Source organism: Lissotriton helveticus, chromosome 7 (assembly GCF_964261635.1).
Source record: "Lissotriton helveticus chromosome 7, aLisHel1.1, whole genome shotgun sequence".
NCBI lineage: Eukaryota > Metazoa > Chordata > Amphibia > Caudata > Salamandridae > Lissotriton > Lissotriton helveticus.
The window spans coordinates 538128690-538151730 of NC_136068.1; positions in this window are offsets into that span (position 1 = coordinate 538128690).

Below are 23041 nucleotides of genomic sequence, written 5' to 3' on the forward strand. Positions count from 1 at the left end.
GACACTCCAGCACAAGAACAAACGTTACGTAGGCAATGGTGGCACTTGTGCAAGTATCTAAAGCAAACAAAAGTGAGAGGTAGCATACAGTGTGATACCAGAGAAAAGTGACATGTGCAAGTTACAAAAGGGTACCATACACAGGTACAAGGGTAATACTACAGTAAATGATAAACACTCAAACTGCCAGAACACACTGGGAAGGCACTTCCCATGCTCCAGCTTCACCTCAGCCTCCCCCCTGGCTACCTGGCTACCTTGGATGACCCAGAAAGCTGTGTTTTGTGTTCCCCTGCCAGGACATTTTCCCGAGGCCTGCAGGGCTGATTAATTTACTAATTGCAGGTGGCTTACCTCTGTTCATGTGCTCCTGAGCTGAAGGTCTGGGGAGGGCTAAGTAGGTTAGTAATAGCAGGGGCTTTGCTGCTTTTCAGGTGCTCCTGTGCTGGAGGGCTGGAATAATTTTGTGACAGAAAGGGGCCTTGCTATTTTTTTTAGTTGCTCAGCATGTAGGCCATTGGCACCTTGGCCCTGTGTCCTGTGCAAGAACAGTATCCTCCCACTTTCATTCCTTGTCTGTGCAAATGGTGTTTCATGAAAGGGCACGCCCCTTGAATGTGGGCCACGCCCCTTAAATATGGGCCACGCCTCTTGAATGTGGGCCACTTTTTTCGTCAGTGCCCCGGCCGAATTGTGATCCCAATCCGACCCTGACAGTCCCAGGTCCAGATAGACATTCTAAATTTTGTTGGAAACCTCACCTGCCTATCTGTTTTTATTGATACACACATGCCTGGATACCCTGCAGCAGAGCCTGTGGGCCTGTGCCGGTCCCCAAGAAAGAGGAGCAACATCAAGAAACATCTGTACACAAAACAGGTTATTAGAAGATACTGGTGGAGTGGGTCCTAGAAGCCCAAACCTCATAATCGATAGTTCAGTCCACAGAAAGGGCAGTAAAAGCTGAATATTGGCATGCAAGCTGTGAGCCATAGCTACTGGTTTTCTACAATTTTAGCAAACTATTGATTTTCTGAATGTGAGAGCCTTCTCAAATGATCTCAATTTTCCAAGAAACGTATTAGTGGCTTTTAGTTTTCACTTTTTTTTATCAATACATTTGTCAGAATTTATTTTTTGTGTATTATTTCTGTCAATTTTTTATTGTATATTCTTGCATTTCCCAGCACCAATACAGGCTAAAGGGCAGATTTATTAAGGTTTTGCATCACCCTTAAGCCACACAGGGTGACGCAAAACCTAAAATGAGATTTACCAAGTCAAGCAAGGCACCCTTGCATGGGCCTGCGTGTCCTCATAAATCTGAAGTAGTTCAAGGCAGCCCAAGGCACTGCCTTGCGTTACTCCACATCGTGGCAGCGTTCCCTCGCATTCACCCATGTATTCTGAACCATTCTCAGATTTAATAACACTGGTAGACCTGGGAATGCATCAGATTTGTACGCCTTCCCACCAGAGGCACGAAGAGGAGAAATATCTTTATTTCTTTTTCTTGCTTCCTCTCATTCTGCAGCACACTTAGAAAGAGGAAAATGCCTCTAAGTATAGTTTTGTGCAGGAAAGTGTCCTTCTCTGCACAAAATCAATCCTGCCTGTAACGCAGGCATCCTTGCTCCATAGTGCATGGGTGCATGAGTTGGTGCTAGGCTGAAGACTGTGTGCCAGCGCAGGCAGAGGACATTAATGTGGTATATCTTGATAGATATGGAGCATTCCTGCTTTCTCCCTTTCACGTAGCACAGAGCAGCACGTTGTCTTGCTGTGTTGTGAAATCTGGCCCTAATGCCCTCATTCCAACAGGCACTTTATGTTTGGAGGAAATATGTACTCAGTTTATTCTCCACCTTCTGAGTTCCACAACTCGGAATGGGGTAAAACATAGTAATACCACATGCTTTACACCATTTCGAGTTAAAAAATAAAAATTTGCAGACTGGTTAGCGGTGAACAAAATTGGCATTACCCCACTGGTTGTAAACCTGAGGCCAGTTTTATCAAGGGCTTATGTTGCCTTTGCATGATGCAAGGTGACACAAGGGCAGCGCAAGCCCTAAACTGTGATTTACTATGCCATGCAGAGCCATTTTGCAAGATTCTGCATGGAATAGTACATCTGGAGTAACACAAGGCAGCACAAATTAATGTCTTGCGTTTCTCTGACCTGGGAAGGTGTTCCATTGGTATAGTGTGGGCATTCCCAAACATTTATCCATTACTTATTTTGGAGCATTCCCACATTTACTACAGCCAGTAAATCTGGGTATGCGTTAAAATGGTATGCCTTCCCTGGAGAGATGTAACAAGGGTAAATATGTTTATTTCTCCCAGTTTTCTCTTCTTTTTATGTGTGCTGCTTTCTGCAGCAAACATAGAAGAGGAAATAGCCTCAGAGAGTGATTTTGTGCAGGAAGGTATGCCTGTAATGCAGGCACCCGTGCACCATTGTGCTAGGGTGCCAGTGTTGGCGCTTGACATCCACAGGGGCAACAGCACAGAGGGAGAGCATGAAAGCACCATATATTAGTAGATATGGGGCATTCCTGCCCTCTCCATTTGTCGCGGTGCAGCAAGTTGTCTTGCTGCATTGGATTGCGACAAATATAAATAAATATGCACGCTGATTCTGGTGCAGATTTCAATTTCATTTAGATCAGGACTACTGGCCAATTTAGAATGAGGTCTCAAGTACTGCATTTGCCCTATCTCCCCTAAAAGACAGTGGAAAACTCAATGGTACTACAAAGAAAGCTTTGGCTTGCCTTTGTCTGCAAATTATCGGCTTTAGGATGCTGTGGCAGCTCAACTAAAGTGTATTTAGCTTCTTGACTTTCTCATAGTTCTCCCCTGGCAGTAAATATGTCATAGTCAATTTTTCAATGTATGGAGTACTGTACAATATGGCAACAAGGTGAGACATCTCTGCTTTGCTCCCGGTGCATCAGTAATATCTTCCAGGCCGCTTCTACTATTGCTCTCTTAAACATGTCATACAACAAGTAAAAAGGCAGCTTCAGACCATGGTCATGGTGCCAATGTGAAAATATACTCTTCTCAGGGCATCCTTGCAGTTTCTCGGCCCTGAGCATTTTATTCCTGCTTCCCTTCTAGTAGAAGGCTGGAATTCCTTTCCTAGCACAAAAGGAACTACAGGGAGAGCCTGCTGTGTTTTGGGCACTGGAGAAGATCTCAAGCTGAGCTTCCACCCTCCTACTCAGCTCTGTGAGCTCAAAATGGCACAAAAGGCAGAACCGGCTTTCCTCATACAGAGAATTTGGAGATGAGAGGCTCAACAACTGGTAGCAGTTGGGCCCCTTGGGATGCAGTTTGATCTGGTGGGGCACACAATGAGTGGTGTCTAAATGGATATCCTTGTCAATACAGAAAAGTGGTTCACAGAGTGCTTAAAGCGGAGATACTGCAACAAACTCAGCTCCTACTTCCCTCTGAAAATCAAGTCCCTCTACGACAACTTCAACAAACAGACATCCAACTCTGAAACCACTCCCTCCTCCAGCAATGCGAGCCAGCCCCCACGGACCCCTGCCCTCCGCACATCTTCCACAGAGCCGCCGCCCTCATCGCACCAGAGCTACGATGCACCATCAACACCACCTTAGAACCCGGCACATCCCCAATGACTGGAAACTCACAGAAGTAAAGCTCCTACTCAAGAAGCCCTCAGTAGATCCAACAGACCTCAAGGACTACCGACCATCTCTCTCCTCCCCTTTGCGGCCAAAGTCACCAAGAAGACCATCAACATCCAACTAACAAAATTCATCAAAGAGAACACCATCCTCGACCCCTCCCAATCCAGATTCTGCAGCAACCACACCAACGAGACCACTCTACTCGCCACTACAGATGACATCTGCACTCTCCTTGACCAAGTCCATAGCGCGTCTCTGATCCTACTTGACCTCTATGCAGCCTTCCTCACCGTCTTCCACCACATACTCACCGCCAGACTCCACAATGCAAGCATACAGGGAACCACCCTCGACTGGCTCGCCTCCTTCCTCACCGGCAGAACCCAAAGAATCAGATGTCCCCCCTTCCTTTCGGAATCCACAAAGATCAACTGCGGAGTATCCCAAGAATCATCGCTCAGCCCTACATTTATCAGCAGCTACATGGCCCTCCTCGCCGCCATTGTCCGACAGAATGAAATCAGCATATGTTTCCTACCCCGACGACAACCAATTATTCTCTCCCTCACCAAGCACCCCATCGCCACCAGACTAAGCTTCCAGGAAGGAATGAAGGAAGTTGCATTCTAGATGAGCAGTAGCTGCCTGAAGCTCAACTTGGAGAATACAGAGGTCCTCTACATGAGAAGACACCTGGTGCCACCACCCTCGGCAGCCCCCCAACCCCACTGACCATGCTCGGAACCTCAGCATCATACTTGACTCCTTCCTCTCCATGACCCTATAGGCCAACGTCGTCACCTCCACCTGTTTCAAGACCCTCCACATCCTTCGCAAGATCTTCAAATTGATCCACCCTGAATCAAGAAAGACCATCACCACGCACTTATGACCAGCAGACTGAACTATGGAAATGCCCTGTTTGGCGGGATCAACAAATCTCTACTCCGCAAACTCCAGACCATACAGAACACCACAGCCAGACTCGTCCTCGGCATCCCTCGATACAAACACATAACCCAACACCTGCAACACCTCCACTGGCTCCCCTTAAGAAGAGAGTAACTTTCAAGATAATCACCCGTGCCTACAAATGCCTCCAAAACACCGGACCCCAATATCTCAGTGAAAGAATCTCCTTCCCCGTACCCAGGAGAAACCTCCGATCCGCCGACCTCACCAAACCCCCACACATCCGCAGAGCAAGAACGGATGGAATATTCTCCTCCTACATCACGGCTAAGACCTGGAACGAGCTCCTTGTTGACATCAGACATGCCTGCACTCTGCAAATCTTCAGGAAGACCCTCAAGACCTGGCTCTTCGACAGACCAGAGCTGCTACCCCCCCAGCACCTTGAGACCCTCACGGGTGAATAGAGCGCTTCACAATGCTCTGATTGATTTATTGATAGTAGAGGGTCATGTAGCTTCTTGTTGGCCTAAATGAGCTACAACTACACTTGCCTGGGGGATGCTGTCCACTGGGAAGGTTGCAGGTGAGCTGACAGTGCAGCAAGGACATTTCCTATGGATTTCGAAAACCTCCCTTCCACTTTGATACCGCCTAAAAACCAATAATATTGAGTACATAGACAACCCCTCTTACCAGCTGAGGTCCCAATGCAGCTCCAGGACTCTGCTGTGTCCCCCTTCTCAGGTGAGGTGGTCACTGACAAATATGATGGTCTTGCAAACTGCTCTAGGCTCAGTAGCATTTGAATCAGAAGCCTGGAAGGTGAGAAAAGCCACAACATGCTCACTTTTATGAATGGATTGTTCACTTTGGTCCTGGGTGATATCATTCCGAAGTCAAGTTGGATAGGTCATCACTACCTGGATATTTGCATGGGACTGACCATGTTTACTTTTTTAAAGAATAGGCTAGTGAGAACATAGGAATATTATTGGTTGTTTTTTTTACACTTCTTGTTAGGCTTTCCTGTCATGATTAAGTTATGGCCTGTCATTTATATTGGTTAAAGTGTACTAAAAAGACGAGTTTAAAATAAAAACAGTAATTTCTCTTCCATGGAATGCAGTGTGAAAGGATTTTATCATCATGATTTGCCCTTGAATGAATATGAGGAGAGGTCCTCTTCCCAGGTCTTTTAAAACACATTAAGGCAGCTACAGCCTTGCATGTGATTGAGGTAGGAGGTGAATGTGCATTTTGAGGACACAGGGCGGTGTTTGATGGCCATGGTAGTATGCAATACCATGAAGAGAGACTAGAAAACAAGCAGTGTGATCTTTCAGATATTAAGAAGAGCACAGAATGTCTGATAAGTGCACCAATGTAAAACAGGTAGTCATTGCACCTAGCCAAATCCACAACCTAAGGCCCAAAGAACTAAACATACCTTTTGATCATCCATTTTGAGGAAGTTGTGCAAAATGAGGAAGGTTCACAATATCTATGGAACCCAGAGAGTCAAAGTGTACCCTTAAAAGTATGTTTCCTATAATAGACAAGACTAGCAGCAATACATTTAATCTGGGAACAACTATTTGGAATCATAGACATACAAATTCCAATCTGCTAGAAACCTAAAATGATGAAATGAGATTTAAAGATGTTCACTGAAGACCAGTGCTTTCACACACCCCCTGTGATATTGTATGGCCATCCACAAATCATATCTCCTTGAATAAGTTTATTTAAGCCATTGGTCCTTGTTTAAGGTATTCTTTGATCAATCTGGTAGCACACATACTCTGTGCTTGAAATGTTATCCCTTTTATAGGTACCTTTTCACAAAAGATTTATTGAATCTGCTCCGGCAAATTTACTTCTCATGTGGGTGCCAATTTACTACTTTTTGGAATTCACCACCTCCACAAGGAATCCTCACAGAAATCTGTTCTTGGCTCACATTTCCATGCAGAGTCCTTGCGAAATCATTCACTTTTTCAATATGGGAATGTATTCCCTCTGTACAAAGTTCTCCATGACTGAGAACTCCACAAAGGGGGAATCAATTCCCCTGTGGAAATCCCTTCACCAGCATCCCACCAATGTTGGGTGTGAACCATTCTCCTTCTCCCCAATGACGGATAGTTATGCGAGTCCTCTGATACTGTAAATCTCAGACCGTTTCCAAGGTGGGAAGGGGTCAGATCACCTTTTTGAGTGTGCTGACAAATTTTCATGTTTGTGTTTCCAAACTTTTAAAGCATGCGTCACCTTGCACAAACCACACCCCACCCTTTAAATTGAATTTACTGCTGCAGATATGTCTATTGCCATGGCAAAGATCTCCACTCCTGTAAAAGGGTTATGACTGCCAAGAATCCCTGAGTAAATTTCTGGCAGGCATAACAAGTTGAATTTGGCCCCAAACTTCAGATCATGACCTAATTAGCCTTTGTAAATGGGTCCCTTGATTTGTAGGTTGTTCAACCTTCTCAAAAGTGCTGAGCCTTATCTAGTACAAGTACCAAGGGAAGATGGATTTAAAGTATACAAACTCCTGGATTTTGCTGCAAAATATGGTTGTTTGTTCTAGTTTTGTGGTCTTAGTAGGGTATTATTTGAAGAATCTGAATTGTACACTGCTGGTTAATGATCGTGCCCCATATTTAGTAGGGCACATTCAACTTCCATGCTCAGAACATCTGAGCCTTTGAAGGGATCTTTGATAGGGGCATACTATTAGAACCTCTTGACATATAGTCAATATTTGTTTACCCTCCCATCAATTTATTCAACTGTACATATGTATCCCTGGGCATCTTCACAAATCTGAATGGATAGCATGGCTCACCGAGGGACTACCAATTACTTAGAATGAGCATGGAAAGCCTTTTCCATGAATGTTTTGACTTTGGCATGTTGCAACTAATTCATGGGGACACACTTAGTTCAACTTAGGCCGTCTGTGAACAGCCATTGAAGTGCATGCACTTTGCAGCATTCAGTATTGTAGAGAAACAGATTGGGGTATATAAAACAACATTATTTGTATTGCAAAATCTGATATTAAATACGTGAAATGAATTTGGAAGTATCTTTAGTGATTTTTTTTAAATACAGCGGGTCATTTTTGAAAATATTACGTATAGTGTATACATTAAGGCACAATGGCATAATAAAGGCGTAATAGAAAGTTTGATAGAGAAGGAAATGTAAAGAAAGAGACAGACTCTGTTTCAGCAATGATTAGAGACAGACACTGTTTCCGCAATGAATGTCTGTCTCTTTCTTTTCGTTACCTTCTCTATCAAACATACTACTCAGACTTTATTATGCCAATGTGCCTTAATGTATATATTATACGTATATTCTCCTAAAATAATTGCTGTTTTTTGGTAATGTTTAACGCCCTTGTTCTCCTTAAGTAAGGTTGCCTTTGTTGTTTGATATAACTCTTGTAGTGAAAATTTAGCCTGAGGAAATATCTCGTGTTTATATCACGTTCAAAAGTCAAGTGAGAAATGTACAAGGGACCTGGATTGAGAACAAAACGCATCCATTCAAGTCCTAAGGGACATTTTCTGCTGAAGAAGAAAATATTCAGTAACAAATATTTCAAAATTTCAGACCATTGAAATTCTAGGTATTCCATGTAACTTGAAATGTGTGAATTTTGCTAATTTAGCTGGTGTAAATAAAATGATACAGATACCAAGTAACAATGTATTCAAAATCAGAGGTGCTATCAAAAATGGGTACACAAACCACCTTTTTGATTTGAAGACACCCAGAAATAAAGTCATGTAAGGGAATAGTAAAAAAAAAGAACGTGAAAAGGGATGTGTTGCTGTCACAACATTTATAGTTATTCAGATAGACATCGAATCTTTATTGCTACCTTGCTTCTACATTTCAGTTCCTAGTTCCAGTGTGGTGCCTAGTTTCAATGACTCAGGTTAACCTCATAGTGATAATGTATGCTAGTTTGTTTTGGTGCTTCTCCGAGAAAGGAGGAGGTGTTTGATTCATGGTTCTTGAAGTTATTTTATCTTTCTTTTTTCTTTTTACACTTTTATTGGAGATTCCGTTTTTGGCACCCTTACTTATGGAGCGTGAATCTTGAAAGTCATTGAGCTTCGGGAGTTTCTCTAAGTGTAGGCGTCATTTCACCCATCACCGATAATCTGGATAAGTACAAGCTCAACACAAAATGTTACATTAACAATTAGTCTCTTTTGAAGTCAAACACATCCCTTTCAGGAATGGTGAAAGGTGCATTATATCACCACATGTGTGGAAGGTGCGTTATATTACCACACCAAGTGTGAGGGGTCATACACACACACACACACAGTAACACAATGATAACACCACAGAAATACTCCACATAACTTTAGGAAAGTAGAGAATATGTTACTGAGAAAGTCAAGACCAAAACAACAAAAATCCAATAAGTAGAACCAGAGTTCTGAGTTTGAAAAAAATAAGCCTAAAATAGTGTTAAGAAGTTATTAGCGCTAAGAGGTTGCTTGAGGTCACGCTAGACTAGGGTAAATCCAAAGTTCAGGCCAAACGTGGTGGAGCACAAGCCGACGCAAGGACTCACGCAGGTCCCGCTAACAAAGTACCCAGGATGGAGCAAGCATCGACATCAAAGACTCAATGCTGGGAGCAGAGATGAATCATTGTTGTCGATTTCGAGGATATAGGCAATGCATCAGTTCCGATCCACGGAAAAAGACTTCAGCGTCAAACCCCTTTACGATGCAGGCCCTGCACCATCGTCTAACCTCTCATTTGGATCCTGCTTCATCGTTGAGCTCCGCAGGGTAGTCCTCAGATCAGCACTACGTTGGCAACGAAGGACACTGTATAATATGTTGGCCATTTGCGTTTATTGGATATTACCAGTGGGATTACACATGCATGATTAGACACACAATGATGGCTGATTGATTATCAAGTATTGCACGTGATTGGTGCTATCCTCTGTTGGTTGCCACGTATCTTTCTCCAATGGGTGCTTTCAAGACGCATTTAACAGACTTGAAATTAACACCTTTCATTTGAACCAGCTTTCTGAAATGGGTACATTAATAAAATTGCCTATGTTTGAGCCTGCTGAGCAGTGGCCGATGGTGACATTTTGAAAGTGGTGGGGCGTAAAATGATTGTCATACTTCACCATAGCGAGCGAGCGTAGCTAGCAAGCCTGAACAACCTAAGGGGGCTTCAGGGCGGTTCTCCCCCCGAGAACTTTTTGAAAAAGAGTGGAAAATGGGAAGATCCTGTTAAAAGAATTATTGGCTGTCGATGGGCTTATATTAAATGGGAGATTCCCGTCGGACATCCCTGCAAAATGCACTCACAAGTCTCCCTTTGGGTCTTCCATTTTAGACTATGTCATTGCTGACTATGGCCTGTTTCCATTTATTCTTGACCTTAAGACTATACCTACCCCTCTGAGTGATCATACAATACTATTTGTAACTATTTCCTTAAATTCCCTGCCTACTGCACCATGGTCCCTTATAGGCAGTGATCCTGCCTTTCATGTTTCATCGGGAAGGTGCTTTTGGAATTCATCAGCCATTAATGGGGTGCAGGACTTGCTATCCGATACCCTTTTAGTTTTAAATGAGTGGCGTGGAAATGAAATAGTATTCTTTGAAGAATTTTTGCGGAAGATTATTTCTTGTGCTAATAAATCTTCAAGATCGAGAAGAGGGATTGCAGTTCCTAGTACATTGTGTATCTTAAATAAAGAAATTAACAATTTAGTCCGGGAACAATATCTAGATCGAGGTACGGAACGTGGAAAAGAGATCTCCAGGCTAAAAAGAAAGAGAAGCAGACTTAAGTCAAAACTAAAAAAGGGCAAGGAAGACAAAGTTTGGATTGACTTAAGGGAATCCGTTGCTCACGGTAGGTTTAGAGATTTTTGGGCAATAATTGGTAAGGGGTGTGGGTCTAGATTGAGCCCCTCCCCTATCCCTATAGCGGAAGAGGTTTGGTCCATTTATATCCGGGACCTTTATGCAGGGAATCGTTCTTTTGATATTATCGCCTTTGATGATATTATAGGTGATGATATCACTATCGGTTTAACTGCAGATGGCCGCATGAACTATCCTTCTGAAAAGGAAATTGAGATCGCCATAAAAAATATGCGTGCCTCCGGGGCAATGGGCCCAGATGAACTCCCCATGACGGTGCTCAAACAGGATCCTGTAAGGTGGAGTAAAATTCTGTACCCTTTGTATAAAGCTTGCTTTATGTCTAGAACGGTACCCGCCTCTTGCAGGGGGAGTATCCTGGTCCCCATTTTTAAGAAGGGAACAAGGGATTGCCCAAGTAATTACCGGTTGATTGCTCTCCTCGATTCAATCGGAAAGGTTTTTGCGAAATGTCTTTTAGTATCCCTTTCCGCTTGGGTTGAGGAAAATAATATCCTGCCGCTTGAACAGACTGGCTTCCGTAGGAACCACGGAACGCTGGATAATCTTACCGCTCTTCATGTGGTTACGGATAAATATGTACAGGTGAGGCGGGGGGCAGTGTATGCAGCTTTTATAGATTTCTCCACGGCATTCGACAAAGTGGACCGTGGAATCCTGTGGAGAAAATTGGCTGCGCTTGGTCTTCCGCCTCATCTGTTGGAGTTGGTGCGGGCTCTCCATATAGAGACTTGGTGTAGGGTCCTGCTCGGGGGTGAAGGGGGGCTATCTGACCCAATGCCATCGGGTAATGGCCTTAAACAAGGATGTTTATTAGCCCCCCTCTTGTTCTCCTTATATACGGCTGACCTGCCCGCCGCTTTATCTGCCACAGAGGGCATCGCCCCACTGGTGGGGGTGACCCCAATATCTTGTTTGATGTATGCCGATGATGTTCTTATTCTTGATTTAACCCCCAAAGGACTCTCAAATCGGCTGCACGCTCTCCATAGTTATGCTGTGGCTCATTGCATGAAGATTAACATAACCAAAAGTAAAGTCATGTGTATAGTAGGCAAGAAGAGGTGTCGAGCGGCAGATTTTGGTTGGTCTATCGGGGGGCAAAAATTGGAGGTTGTAAAGTCTTATATTTTTTTGGGGAAAATCGTTACGGCTAATTTGAGTGAGAAGCCGCACATAGAGCATTGCTCTCGTAAAGCTCTAGCCCATGGCAAAGGTTTAAACTCTTTATACCATGCAACGGGGAAACGGCACTTTCCGATTCTATTGGAAGTGTACAGATCAAAAATCCCCGCAACTATTCTCTATGGTATTGAGTTAATAGAGGTGAAAAAGTGGGACTTTTGCCATAAGATTGAGGGGAAACTCTTAAGATCGCTTTCTTCTTTAAATACTGCTTGCTCTCTGTCTGCCTGCAGGCTCGATTATGGTCTAAGGAGCAGTTGGGTACAGGGATTATGTGCCCTAGTAAGATGGGTGGCCTGTCTTGCGAGAGCAGAAGTCGGGACATTGAGAGCTCTCCTCAAAAGTGAATTATTGGGTAATTTCAAAGAGTTTTCTCAACTGGTTCGTAATTTTAGAAAAGCCATAACTCTTTTAAAATTAGATGAAACCACTCTTTTTGTGTATTCCCCTTTACAGTTAAAACTTGTTTTAAAAGCAGCCTCTTGGGACCTTTGCTTTCAATCGGATAAAAAGTTAATTCGTGGAAAAAGGAATGCAGATATCCTTTTCGACACTTATCTGATGAAGCAGCCACAATTTTATGTGCGTTGGTCCCTTCCTCACGGTATTCGTAGATTTTGGTTTCTGCTACGCTACGACCTAATACCATTAAATCTTTTGTTATCTAAATGGTATGGCACCTCCTCTTTGTGCAATCTATGTAATTTGAATACTCAGGACTGTATGCATGTTTTACTGATTTGCCCGGCGCTATGTAAATTGCGTACTAGATGGTTAAAAGTTATTTGTCTCCGTCTGGGCATTCTTACATTGAATGATTTTGTTCATGCACTTTATTGTCCCCCCAATGAAATGTTCTGCTTCCACATTTTTAAATTTTTTAAAGGTTTTTTAGCTATTTATTAATAATCCATGGAGATGTTTTTTGGCTTGTCAATTTGCTCAGTTCTGTTGTGTATGTTAGCTTGTATTTAATGCAGGTATTCTTAGGGCAGATTTTGTTTGTATATTGCATTATATTGCTTGTATCTTTGTACATTTTATGTGGCCCTCGGCCGAGAGCCAAAACATAATAAACAATTTGATTTGATTTGAGTGGAAAATGGTGCATTTTCAAGTAAATGTGAGAAAGCAGGAAGGTTGATAAAGCAATTGTGAAAGTGCAGGTATTACATTATTAAAGAGATGTCATATAGCACAGGTAGCTGCTTATTCAGTACAACCACAGAGCTTCATAACAGACTTTGAGATATAATGCATTTCTGAGTACCTCACAGAAGTTTTTTTTTAACAATCAACTAAACAGGTCGCAAACTAGCACCATTCAACATATGTTTACTTTTTGTATCTAAATTCAGTCTTTAAGAGCAGAAAACTTTTCAATTACTTGAATGTTAAAGTCAGCGATATTTTGAACTAGCTTGCTCTCTATAGAGAGCATTGCCAAAGCATTGAGTCTTTCCTCAAGCATGGTGTTCCTCAGGAATGTCTTAATCCTCTTTAAGGCGGAAAAAGATCGTTCTGCCTCTGATGCTGTCATAGGGGTGGTAATGACAATTTTTAGTAAAGCCACTGTCTCTGTAAATGTCTTTTCCAAAATAAGTTCATGAAGTAAAGCCAGCAAAGACCTGGCATCTTTGGCCTTCCGGTACACAGGCATTGAGTACAGTACAGTCAACTCAGTGTTCAGGTCCTCTTGGTTGAGCATCGGATAAGCTTCCGCAGCCTCAAGCAGAGGATGCTCTGGGAAGGATTCATCAGATTTTGCAAAGTATTTACTTTCCAATAATGCGGCACTCTCCAAATGTTTTGTGAGAGCAAAACGTTCTTGTGCATGCACAATTACAATGTCACATATCTCCTTTGCAATTCTGACCAGAGTGGTGATGTTTTCCTGTGGTTTGAAAAAGTTGAAGCCTCTGGCAGTTGGCTGTCTAAATTGTCAACCTCATCTCTCACTTTGCTTATGCTTTCGACAAACATAGCGGTATATCTTTTCACAGAGACAGTATCTATGCTTGTAACTGATTGTATAAAGTCTCGAGAGCTGACATTATGTTTTGAAATAAAAACAGAAAGAACTGAAACTCTCTATCTTTTAGTGTTCTAGCAAAGCCACAGGCTTCACTGTGAGTTTTGAAATCAAAGGTTTCATTGGCTTCTTTGGCTTCAAATCGTTTCACAAGGTCCTCCCTATATTGATATATTAGTTGGACTGTATGTATGTTATAGTTCCAACAAGTTAAGGCTCCCCTTGGAACCCTTTTGTCCACAATTTCCTGAAGGGCTTCCGTTCTTTTCTGGGAAATGTGAGAAGAATGCTGCCATGCCTCCTACATACCGAAAGAAAATTCATGTCTCGGAGATCTTTGATACTGCCTGTTGCATAATAAGATTAAGTTGGTGGGCGTAACAGTGCTCATAATGAGCATACGGGTACACATCTCTAATTCTTTTCTGTACTCCACCATGGCATCCACTCATTACGAACGCACCATCATAGCTTTGTGCAATACGTTTTTTTTTGTGCACCTCTGGAACAATGAAGTTTAGTAGAAGCAGTACAGCTGCAGTAATGGTTTCTGCAGTAGAGTCCCTTAAATGAGTGAAACCATAGAACCTCTCCACAACATTATAGCCATTGTCCAGGTACCGAAAGACTAATACCAACTGTGTTTGTGTGGCCACATCAGTGGTGTAATCACCCTGAATAGCCGCAAAGTCTGTGTTTTGCAACTCTTGGACAATATGGCTTCTCATAATTTCTAGCATGCACTCAAGGAGTTGATTTTGTATAGTTTTAGAGATGCCCTTAAAGACTGTAGCACTTGCTAAATGTGCTTCCATTTCCTTGTCTATGCTTGCTACTAAATCCACAAAGCCTAAGAATATTCCAGGATTTGTGGAACCTTCTGATTCATCATGGCCTCGCAATGCCAGTTCGAAAGCACCACAGAAACAAATGCAATCAATTATTTTTGATAGTATGTGTCTATTCCTATCAGCTGTTGCATTGTGTTTCTGTATTGTTTGGCGGTATACATCGTTTATGTGCTGCTCAATCGGTGCGTCTCCCAACATTCCCAGTCTTGTCACGTTTTACATATGCTTTCGTGTGTGTGCATGCTTCTTTATTGTTTCAGACAGATGCTTCAAGTCTATCACTCCTCCTCTTGTCCAAGGAAATTCACCATTAAACAGCAAGCAGGGGAAGCAGAACAGTTTGTTTCTTGACGGGCACCCTGTAAGCCAATCATTTTTTGTGTACCAGGTGTTTGAGAATGTACGTTTGTAAGATTTTCCTCTGTCCTGGTTAACTTGTTGCAGTTGTAGGTCAGGCCGATCAGGTCCTAATCTCTCTATATGTAGTTTTGTGGCCGTGCATGGAATGACCGCGTAATTAATTGTTCTACCGTATTCATCATGCCGATGCTGTCCTTACCAATATGAAAGAAGCCTGTTAATAGTCAAAGTACAACGTATAAGATTTGGTGCAATGAATAATATCAAAATTCAGTACAAATACATATATCTTGTGCATTATCGCAATATATCTCCAACAGCTCCCCTTTGAACAACAGGACTGCTAAAAATACAGCCTTGCTGCCTGCTTACTCTGCGTGCCATAGTGGTTGCTCAAGGCACTGAAACAGAAACTGTTTGAGGGCCTTAAACAAGGCAAGGAATAGATAGTGCCTTTAACCACCGTTATTGCCCAAAGCACAGGGCTAAGGCTCAGTATTAGTAAATTCCATCCACTGAGGGTACAATGTTCAGAATGTGCACCCACCCCAACCACCATCTACAGTGACCACAAACATAGCCCTAACTCCAATCTAAAAAATATCATCAGTTTCCTTACATTTAACACAGTTGTTTGCTGGGTCGTAGCCGGGATGAAAGAGCAGCAAAGGAGGTTGGGGCCTCTTGTTCCCTGTCCAAAAAATGCCCAAAAAGTAGGTAATGGTTCAGGTTGTCAGGTTTACCAGGTGCTGAAAATAAAAAAATTACTTATTTTTGAAACATTAGGGTAATCAAAGACTGGGGGGGGGACGTAACGCTACAATTTTCACCTTGCAGTTTGCATGCCTGCAGCTCTTAGATGACAGTTAATAGCTCACTGTTGTATGTTAGGATTTTTACTTACAAACTGCAAGTAACAAAATGATCTCTCTGACAAATGCAGTGACTCACTGACTTATTTACATCATGTGCATTTTGTGATTTGCATCAGGTACATGTTCTTTGCAGCAGGCACATTAACCTTCTGCGCTACCTTTCCATGAGTCAAAACTTCCATTAGACAAAACTCTTATCTCTCTCTAGGAAAAACATTAACAATATCCTTGGTGCAACAACATCAGGTGTTGCATTGCTAAACATTTATAAGGTCCCAAAAGCGAGACCTATTGGCTATGCCAATGCTTGTTCTGTTTACAGTGGCATCCCCGGGCAAAAGGAAGACTCACGACATTGGGATATAATCCTATAGAAATCTGTTCTCAATTTAACAACGCCAGGATTAAGGCATTAACACTGGATAATTTTTAATGGTGGCTCTGCTTGGAATGGTATTAAAATGCAGATATGTATACCTTAGCGTAACGGAAATAAATCAAAGTGTCTGAGTAGAGAAGAAAACAAGCAGAACATAACTGTAAAAGCATGACACCGGTTGGAAACGCAGGAACTCTTCTTATGAATATACATGTTGCGGGGTTGGCTCTCCTCGCCCGATATTTCACTAGAAGTGATAAGGCACTGCTGTATTACAAAAGAGGAAATGTAAGGTATATGTGTGTAGAAGTGTGTGCGGCGCTTCTGTTTTTGACAGGATATAAATAACGTGCTGCTGAAGGTGTGGGCAGAGACTGAAAGGGCTTAATTGAGGACCAGATTGCTTGCTATTGCTATTTCTTGTTGATATTTTCTAGTTTCTGCATAAAATTACAACCATTATAGAGACAAAAAAGGAAGGAGGTAAAAGTAAAAGCCACTGCTAAGTTCTTGGACATTGACTGAGGATTCTCAGGCCTGGATCTAGTCTGGAAACCCACATTTCCTTACTTTTTTTGAGGGGGATGATGGATTTTTCCCATAATAATTGGTCGGAGTAGATTTGTGCCACAAACTGCCTTGGAAATGCCACACTGCACATTCTGTTTTTTTAGGTAATCTGGTGCCCCCTGCTGGTAGCACCCTAGGTTGCTTAGCACCAGTTGCTCATAAGTTTAAATATATTTTTTTATTTTTTTATGTTCAAGGAGCATGGCACAGGTGGCACATAGTAGTTTCAAATAACATCGCATTACTGTAAACTTGTTGAGTGAAGAATTTATTTTATTGTTTCTCCAAATTTACTGGAGCTTTAAGAAAGAGTGCCATGGCATACCCACCACTGTGCGATGTCACTGGTTATTTTGCAACATGAGTGCTACCGCTTGATATTCCTACAGTGTGACATCGCACAGAGAAAATACATTTGCTATTATTAGTTCAAGCCATGAAAACATTAATGCACTAATATACTGCTATCACTGTGTGATATCACATATTGCAATTGACTGAAAATAAGAGTGCAAAGTAGCCACAGAACAGTGGCGTAAATTTATAAGAGTAGCGTAATACTCACTTGCAACAGGATGCCTTCAGATGGGAGATAATAAGAATGAATAACACTGTGCTGACATCTTCAGGCATCAAGGAACTTAGGGCCAGATGTAGGTAAATAGTATTTACCGATTCTAAAATACCAAATTTTACCGATTCGGTATTTTAGAATCGGTAAATGCTATGTAGCAAATAATTCGGTAAAAATTACCGAATCATTAAGATTCGGTATTTACCGATTCGGTAATTCCCATTCATTCCTATGGGCCTGGAGGCCCATAGGAATGAATGTCAATTACCGAATCGGTAAATACCGATTCAGTAAAATAGGGAAATAATAAAGGGTGGCAGGGTGTCACATTGACACCCTGTTGCAACCCTGAATAGTGCTTGTGTGCACATGTGGCACACATACATGCCCTAAGGGCATGTATGTCTGCCACATGGCACTGGTGTAAATGCACAGATTTGCATTTACAGAGGTATTCGTTATTTACAGCACAGAAGCACTCTTCAAAGTGCTTCCTACATGTCATTTACTGATTCAGTAAATACAGAATCAGTAAATGATGATTCAGTAAATACAGAATCGGTAAATACCCATTCGGTATTTACCTAATCTCCCCTACATAGCAAATGGCGCAATACCGGACGGTAAACTTGAAATTTACCGAATTTCGGGTTTACCGACCGGTAATGGGCCACCTACATCTGGCCCTTATTTCCTAAATGTTATGGGGACAGCCGCACAATGCAACACAATTTAGCACTATGCCCGTGGGCCTTTAAAATGGTTAGTAAATTGATACTGTGTTGTGCGTGGTACTTCGTTGTGAGAAAGCCCAAGCAAAACTTGTTATCAGGGGCTTGATTATCTAGGGCCTCATTTATGCGGTTTTGCCGTAGGACAGGTCATGCTAGAGGCGAGCTACTCAGCACCCTGTGCAAATCTGGTCTCATCCTCCGAATTAGACAGCTGGTGAGGCCTTTTGTACTCCCCATGGAATGCCGCTCTAGGGTCGAGCATGAAAATCCCCTTGCAGAGCCGCCTGGTGTGGCTTCTCCTGGGCCTGACCGACCGAGGAGTGATGTAGCAGAAGAGGAGGCTTTTTTCCGGTCCAGGGAAGGCATGGTTTGGCAGTTCGGGCTGGACTGTTCCCATGAGGCACAGGGTCAGACTGATTTGCATATAGCCATGTCTGAACTGGGGTGGCAGAGTGGGCTAAAGAACGGTGATGGGTCAAACCCAGATCTTTTGACCGGGTGTGTGTGTTTGATTGGTACAGATGCTCTGTCCATCACCACCCCCTTTTGTACCGCATTTGGCTGCCATAAATGTGTCAGGGTATGCTCAGACGTGAGTCCCTTGCTCACTTTGCCACTGGATTCAAGCAAGCCGGGCTGAAGATGGCTGTAATGCCAGAAACCGGTCCTCGGAAGCTTGTTTCCGGTCCATGGAAGGCATGGCTTGGCAGTTCGGGCTGGACTGTTACCATGAGGCACAGGGTCAGACTGATTTGCATATAGCCATGTCTGAACTGGGGTGGCAGAGTGCGCTAAAGAACGGTGATGGGTCAAACCCAGATCTTTTGACTGGGTGTGGGTGTTTGATTGGTTCAGATGCTCTGTCCATCACCACCCCCTTCTGTACCGCTTTTGCCCGCCATAAGTGTGGCAGGGTATGCTCAGACATGAGTCCCTTGCTCACTTTGCCACTGGATTCAAGCAAGCCAGGCTGAAGACGGCTGTAATGCAAGAAACCGGTCCTCGGAAGCTTGTTTCTGGTCCAGGGAAGGCATGGCTTGGCAGTTCGGGCTGGACTGTTCCCATGAGGCACAGGGTCAGACTGATTTGCATATAGCCATGTCTGAACTGGGGTGGCAGAGTGGGCTGAAGAACGGTGATGGGTCAAACCCAGATCTTTTGACTGGGTGTGAGTGTTTGATTGGTTCAGATGCTCTGTCCATCACCACCCCCTTTTGTACCGCTTTTGGCCGCCATAAGTGTGGCAGGGTATGCTCAGACGTGAGTACCTTGCTCACTTTGCCACTGGATTCAAGCAAGCCGGGCTGAAGACGGCTGTAATGCCAGAAACCGGTCCTCGGAAGCTTGTTTCCGGTCCAGGGAAGGCATGGCTTGGCAGTTCGGGCTGGACTGTTCCCATGAGGCCAGGGTCAGACTTTTTGCATATAGCCATGTCTGAACTGGGGTGGCAGAGTGGGCTAAAGAACGGTGATAGGTCAAACCCAGATCTTTTGACTGGGTGTGTGTGTTTGATTGGTACAGATGCTCTGTCCATCACCACCCCCTTTTGTACCGCTTTTGGCTGCCATAAGTGTGGCAGGGTATGCTCAGACGTGAGTCCCTTGCTCACTTTGCCACTGGATTCAAGCAAGCCGGGCTGAAGATGACTGTAATGCCAAAAAGCGGTCTCGGAAGCTTGTTTCCGATCCAGGGAAGGCATGGCTTGGCAGTTCGGGCTGGACTGTTCCCATGAGGCACAGGGTCAGACTGATTTGCATATAGCCATGTCTGAACTGGGGTGGCAGAGTGGGCTGAAGAACGGTGATGGGTCAAACCCAGATCTTTTGACTGGGTGTGAGTGTTTGATTGGTTCAGATGCTCTGTCCATCACCACCCCCTTTTGTACCGCTTTTGGCCGCCATAAGTGTGGCAGGGTATGCTCAGACGTGAGTCCCTTGCTCACTTTGCCACTGGATTCAAGCAAGCCGGCCTGAAGACGGCTGTAATGCCAGAAACCGGTCCTCGGAAGCTTGTTTCCGGTCCAGGGAAGGCATGGCTGGCAGTTCGGGCTGGACTGTTCCCATGAGGCACAGGGTCAGACTTTTTGCATATAGCCATGTCTGAACTGGGGTGGCAGAGTGGGCTAAAGAACGGTGATGGGTCAAACCCAGATCTTTTGACTGGGTGTGAGTGTTTGATTGGTTCAGATGCTCTGTCCATCACCATCCCCTTTTGTACCGCTTTTGGTCGCCATAAGTGTGGCAGGGTATGCTCAGACGTGAGTCCCTTGCTCACTTTGCCACTGGATTCAAGCAAGCCAGGCTGAAGACGGCTGTAATGCCAGAAACCGGTCCTTGGAAGCTTGTTTCCGGTCCAGGGAAGGCATGGCTTGGCAGTTCGGGCTGGACTGTTCCCATGAGGCACAGGGTCAGACTGATTTGCATATAGCCATGTCTGAACTGGGGTGGCAGAGAGGGCTAAAGAACGGTGATGGGTCAAACCCAGATCTTTTGACTGGGTGTGAGTGTTTGATTAGTTCAGATGCTCTGTCCATCACCACCCCCTTTTGTACCGTAGCAGTAGAGGAGGGCATAGCTCGGAAGATTGCAGGATGCTGCGGGCCCGTTGCTGGGGCTGCCCCTGGTGCTGATCTGCAGGGCCTGGCTAGCAAGGCATAAATCTCTTGGCCGCCACGAGCGGTGCCAGATGGTCCGTGTGGTGGTGCTTTGTGCCCCGCGAATGCCCACTTGGAAATTTGTCGGAGGCCTCCGCTCTCCTCTCCAATTGCTGAGTGAGAGGAGTGTTGTTAGACAGGGTCCTGGTGAGAGAGGTCCCGTGGCTGCAGGTGCCACACTTGGGAGTCGTTGAGGCCTGTTGAGCAGTGGGAGGCCCAGACGGCATCTGAAGGCATGGCCTGTGTCTAGGGACTGCTGCAGCGGGGAGAGAGGCTGCATGCCACTGGAGTCAGGGTCTACATCCGGGCAAGCAGCGTTCTGTGTGTACTGATACAAATATAGCAGCAAGGTTTTTTATACAAAAAGAGTCTATTGGTATAAAACACCTTGCTGAGTCCTTTTCTTCAAGAAGCTTGCCAGTACCTACTATGGGAAGAAAATACGTGGCCTATTACACAGCATCAAGCAAACACCGGACGGCGGCGAAGTGTAGCCCAGCAGCAGGGGTCGGCCTTGCCTTGGGAGGCCCTGCTGCGGGGCGAGTGGTGTGCCCCCCCCTGCTCCCCCCTTGCATTTTGTTGCACTTGCTGTCTGGTTTCCCGATGGTGCCATCCACCCCCCTGACGAACCGTCACCACTGCCCGTGGAATCTGTGGAGCCTCTAAGGAGCTAAGCGGGGCCCTGACCAAGCTGTGGCTCTCCTTCTCCTGGATGATCACGAGGCCTATTTAGTGCTTTGGCGTGAGGAGCTCCCGCCTGGGATGGCGTTTGGGCCCTGATGTGAGGGACCTCAGCTGTGCCCCCGGTGGGCTGACTGCAACTTTGTCCTATCTGCACGCTGCGGGGGGGCGGGTCCCTGCCAGGGGTGAGATGGCAGCCACCAGGAATTGGATAGATAAACCTGCTTTAGAAGGTGACGGGACAGTCTGCCTCCCAGCCTGCTGACAAATCCCCGCGCTCTGAGGACAACGAACTCCTGGCGACCAAGGCTTTCATGCTAGAACTGTTTTCTGCCATAAAGGAATACATTTTGGAGCTTTGCTCTCAGCTCTCCTTGGATTTGCCCGAGATGCGGTGTGATGTGGACACCATTGGGGAGCGAGTGGCGACGCTAGAGGAGCATGACCTGGGAGCTGCGGATGACATTCACCAACTCCAGCAGGATGTACTTCGCCTCATGGAACAAAACCTTGATCTCCAGGCGCACGTTGAGGACTTAGAGAACCGGTCCCCGTGGAACAATATTAGAATTCGGGTGGTTCCGTGGAAAGGAGAGGGGGATAACCTGCGTGAGTACGTTGGGGTACTTTTTCGACAAATCCTTGGTGAAGAGGAGGATCAGGACATCCAGATGGATTGTGTCCACCGTGTTGGATTGCTGCGTTGTGCCAGGACTCCACCCCCGGACATAATGATGTGCGTCCATGACTTTCAGATCAATGAGAGTATTCTCCGGAAGGTCCGTGACCTCAATCCCATCCAATTCCAGGGCCATCAACCAGCGCTTTTCCAGGATTTGGCGGCCTCCACCTTCGTCAAACGTAGGGACTTTAATCCCATCACTAATCACCTTCGGGAGCACGGCATCCCCTACTCGTGGGACCACCAGTTTCAACTTATCTTCAAATATAATGGCAAACTTCTGCAGGTTCATTCGCTGGACACTGCCTTTGAGATCTTGAGTCTGGATCGGAACGCGCCAACGCCTACGGGCAACGGGTCGCCTGCTAGACAGTGTAGGCGCTCCATCGAATGGCAGCGCGTTGGGAAGTTCCCTCCGCCTGCGAAGCCGGATGTGTCCGCAAGTCTGTTGGAGAGGGAGGCTGCTGTTACCTCCGTGGCACTGGTGACCGATAACCCTGGGGTCTCTTGAGGTCAGCAAGACTGGCGTTAGTAGGGTCTTTATCTGGCGTCAGAGGCAGGTTGTTCTCTAATGAGGATTTGTTGTTTACCTCAGTCCTTGTAAGTTATAGTGTCCCGTATCAGGAACGGGAAGTGTTCCACGATGGCGCCATGTTATCCTGCTAATTGGGCCTGCCAAACTGACTGTTGTTACTCTTGGCGCAATCTGAATCTCCTTTCCTCTTGGGTTGTCTTGTGTTGGGGGTTGGGGTGGGGGGCTTTGTTAGGGGTTGGTGTTGTTTTACGGGCTCCGCATCAGCTCTCCGGGGAACTAGGCGAGGATCCGGGCTGCAGACGGGGCATCATGGCCCTGGGAGGCGATGGCATTAGGCGCTGCATTAGCTACTCCCTCCCCTCCAGGTGTTATGGCTAGGGACTTAAA